The sequence below is a fragment of the Panthera pardus genome, unplaced genomic scaffold, assembly GCF_024362965.1.
Source record: "Panthera pardus isolate Hobbes unplaced genomic scaffold, ASM2436296v1 HiC_scaffold_10, whole genome shotgun sequence".
Lineage (NCBI taxonomy): Eukaryota > Metazoa > Chordata > Mammalia > Carnivora > Felidae > Panthera > Panthera pardus.
The window spans coordinates 97,962,394-97,966,855 of NW_026526655.1; the positions used below are offsets into that span (position 1 = coordinate 97,962,394).

At 37.7% G+C, this 4,462-nt stretch overlaps 1 long non-coding RNA gene across 1 annotated transcript; it reads right to left on the minus strand.

Moving 5' to 3' along the window:
* Nucleotides 1–438: 438 nt before the first annotated feature.
* Nucleotides 439–3,008, minus strand: LOC109269665 (uncharacterized). Its single transcript, XR_002081202.2, has 2 exons — nt 2,848–3,008; nt 439–697 (listed from the first exon to the last, which is right to left on the minus strand). It is a non-coding gene; the product is annotated as an uncharacterized LOC109269665 (long non-coding RNA).
* Between the last annotated feature and the right edge of the window lie 1,454 nt (nt 3,009–4,462).

The window sequence follows — 4,462 nt, forward strand, 5'->3', positions numbered from 1 at the left end:
GAATCGAAAAAATATAGCAAACTCACAGAAGTGGATAGAAAGGTGGTTGCAAGGGGCCGGGTGAGAGAAATAGAGGCTGGTAAATGGCTACAAACTTTCTATAATAACTAAGGTCTGAGGATTTAGTATGTAACATGGTGACAATGCCGTATTGTATAGCTGGAATTTGTCAAGAGAGTAAAACTCAAGTGTTCTCATAAAAAGGGCAAATGTGACTGATGATGGATGTATTGTTTAACCCAATGGCAGGGATTCTTTCACAATGTGTACATAAATCAAATCATGGAATTGCCTGCTTTTAAACAACTTAAGATTTTATTTGTCAATTATACCTCAGTAGGGCTCAAACAAACAAACAAACAAAAACCCAAACAACTCAAATATGTGTGGCTGAATTTGGCCCCTCTGCATGTAGTTTACCAAACTGCTGCTCTGGTCTCCTGGGTCTTTACTGTTTTATTAATGATGAACCCACGCCCTATGCCCTCTACAAGACCTCAGTCTGAATTTCCACTTGTGGTCTTTAAGTTTGCTGCTCAGTGTTAGCCTGGTGGACTGTGCTTCTCTCATCCTTCTTAGGGTTGGTTCTTTCTCAGTTTCGTGGCCTTCTGTCAGAAGCTGAACCAGAACTGGAACGGAGGTGATTTTTGTTTGTTTTCTCCATTTTCTTCACATCACATGGCTTAGATATGTCGAGCTGAATCAAATCAAAGAAAATTGAGGAGCTCCAATTACTGTCTCAAGTTCACTTCCTTAGTTCTAAGTTCAACATTCTCTCCTGACTTAACGTTATTCATTGAGACATGAAAATAGAATCTCATAGGGGTTCCTAAGAGCTGACCCTGGGATCAAGTCAGGGATAGAGGTACAGAGAAATTCAGGTAAAGAAAATAATCTGTCTTCTCTTCATCTTTTTTTTTTTTTATTAAAACGTTATTTTTTTAACGTTTTATTTTGAATAAAAATATTTTGAACGTTTTTAACGTTTATTTTGAGAAAGAGACTGTGAGCAGGGGAGGGGAAGGAAGAAAGAAAGGGAGACATAGAATATGCAGCAGGCTCCAGGCTCTGAGCTGTCAGCATTGAGCCCAATGCAGGGCTCAAACTCATGAACTGTGACATCACAACCTGAGCCAAAGTCAGACGCTTAACTGACTGAGCCACACAGGTGCCCATCTTCATCTTTCAACTAAACAAAAACAAAATAGTCATGAAAGACACAAGAAAACCCTCACCAAATCTACTTTTAATATTTTAATAATATTTAATATATTTTAATAAAATATCAATATATTTTAATAATATTTAAAACAATACTTCTGTGCTTTCTTCTATCACCTAATAGATAGAAGGCTTGAATTAATGGGTCATTATCAACCAGCAGTAATTATTGTAGATGTTGTTAGCCAAACCTGGATTCTTTGTGATTCTGGGGTTCAAATAAAGTATTTAACATTATATTTTTCTGTTCTTGTTCTCCTATTCTTTTTTTTTAAGCTTTATTCATTTTGAGAGAGAGAACGAGAGATCACATGCATGCAGAGGAGGGGCAGAGAGGGAGAGAGAGAATCTCAAGGAGGCTCTATAGTGGAGGTTGATACAGGGCTCAAACCTACAAACTGGGATCATGACCTGAGTTGAAATCAAGAGTTGGACGCTCAGCCAACTGAGCCACCCAGCTGCCCCAGTTCTCCTGTTTTTATGTGATATTCCGAGTATGTGGACTCAGGCAGTGGCACATGTTATATTTGCTGGGTGAGACATTTTTTGTCAGTAGTTATCACTGGGAAATTTTAACTTTCCATTATTCCATTTAGAAAGCTGTCCAGGTATTCTATGAGAACTTAAAGAAAATAAATTTCAATCAAGACATACCCACAAAATTTAGTAACATAAAATATAAACATATGAGAGTCAAAATGATTTATTCATCGTTTTAGCTATTAGGTAAAACATGAATGTGGAATTAGCAAATTAAAATAGATTGATATCTCATCTGGTTAGTAACATAGTATTAATAGCTCAGTTAAGTCCATTAATTATTTTTACACCCCCTATGACTAGTTCTTGTTTATAAGATGGCCTGTGAGGGAAGGAAATACAGAGCCATCCATTACCAACAGGCAGAGATTCTGTGACTTTTTAAGCACCGAATGGAGTCTATGAGCCACATTAACATCTGATAAGGAGAGTTTCGGGTCATAATTAAAGTCACTGAAACAGGGTGTGCTCTACAAGAAGGACAGCCTGTTATAATAATAGTTAGAACAAGGCATAAAAATCCCTCATCTGACTTCCTCCTGGGTGTTTTCTATTAAAACTCCCACCTGCTGCCTAACTTTTTATCATATCATTACTCAGAAAAATGATTGTAGTGTGACTTGAGGTGAAGCCTTTTGAATTTTCATTAAAAGAAAAAAAATGGTATAAAAGAAAAAAATCATTATTTTGTCAGTATTACCTCTCTCACTTTTTCTTAAAAAAGATATGAATAATTTGGGAGAAACGGACTGATTGTGTCATACTGGGATTTCAATATTATATCACGTCGAAACTGAATGGAATTGCCATTTTTGAAAGTCAAAAAGAGTAGAATACCAGCAATTTCATTTTCTTCAACTTAATGAGAACAGTTATGCATTGATTTTTTTATATGTCAGGCACTCTGCTATGTAAAATCCATATTTTCTTATTAATCCTCATAATAATCATGAGAAGTGGTAGTAGTCTCCATCTGTTCCCGCCCCCCATTTTTGCCAAAGCCACTGAAATGGATCTTGCCAGGCAAACGAAGTTTCAAGATCAATACCCTATCTTAATCCTGCACCTCCTACCAGATCACCTCACCTCTCTCTTTGTAGAAACTTTTGCAATAATACTATTGAAGATACAGGCATTGCTATCATCGTACATGCTTGACAGATGAAGAACTGGAAGCTCAGAGTTTAAGGGAGGAAGAAAGCTGGAACCTAACTGAGGCAGGATTTGACCCCAGTCTTCTTGACTCAAAATTTTGGGCCCCTTTCACCACTGTCCTTTTATCTCTGTTTTATGACTCAGTTGTCTATTATGAAGTATGATGAGGGTGACCTAACTCATTTGGGTCAAATTGTTGAATTTACCTTGTTTGTGTACTTCAATTGAGATGGATAGAGGTGGTTTCTCTGTCCTTGTTTTTATATGATATCAAAGACAGTTTATGCTATCCGTTCTATCTGGAACAACTGGTTCTCAAATGTTACTATGCTTTGGTGTCACTGGGGAAACTTACTACAAGTGAAGTGTTCTGGCTCTCTTCCCCAGAGATTCCAGACTGAATTCTGGGTTGCTTCGAGAAAATTATATATATTTTTAAAGTTGATTTATTTTGAGAGAGAGACAGAGCAGGGGAGGGGCAGAGAGGGAGAGACAGATAGAATCCCAAGCAGGCTCCATGCTGTCAGTGTAGAGCCCCCCTGAGGGGCTCAAACTCATGAACCTTAAGATCATGACCTGAGCTGACACCAAGAGTTGGATGTTTAACCAGTGGAGCCCCCCAAGTGCCCCAGAAAATTTCAAGTTTCAATAAGCATCCCAGGTGAAGCAGGTGAGAAACTTCAGGAAAAAAACTTGGATAAACATTAATTTAGTCTATCTGCCTTACTCTATTTACAGATGAAGAAAGATAAGTCACTCAGAGACGTGAAGCTACTAAAACTCTGTTTGCAGCATTAGTTCCAGGAACAGAACCTGGGTCTTGATACTCTTAATGAAGTATAATGAATCCTAAAGTTAAGTCACAGACCTCAAAAATACATTAATGCACAGGGCATTACTTGGGATTTAATAAATATACATGCAATATTCATTAATATGTACATGAATGGTTTTTAGCACAACAAATTCATTTAAAAGCACTACTGAATTCAGACTAGTGTTTTCCTCATATATATTATCCATCATCAGCCTGCAGAGTCTGTTTTCAGTGTTAAATAAGGTTACTCATAACCTGAGCAGAGTGGGAACCGTGGTCTAGGGTCCTTTTACTAGCTCAGGCAGCTGCTGCATCCTTTATAATAGTCAAAAGTAGATGCTGTAATTAGGCCTTCAATTGGCAGCTCACTTAGATCAGCTGGGGACATTAGAAATCAGCTAAGGCCTAAAAGCAATCAAAGGGAAGATTGGATGAGACTTCTAATGATAACTTCAAACAGAATGTTTCCCAGAAGTCACCATTTCCAGACTAGCCAGGATTGGAAACCCTGACTTCAGCTATTTAGAATATACACATACATTACATCCTCTGTGAAAATGGACCTAAAGGAAGCCTGACCTCTTAAGACATGCTATATGTTTGAAAAAGATTTTGGATTTACCCAAATATCTATTGGGCTGGTTTTGTAGCAATTCCATGCATGTGGTGAATAGGCCGACTGAGCAAGACTCTGCCGATGAGGAATATAGAAAAAGAGATGTGGGGATT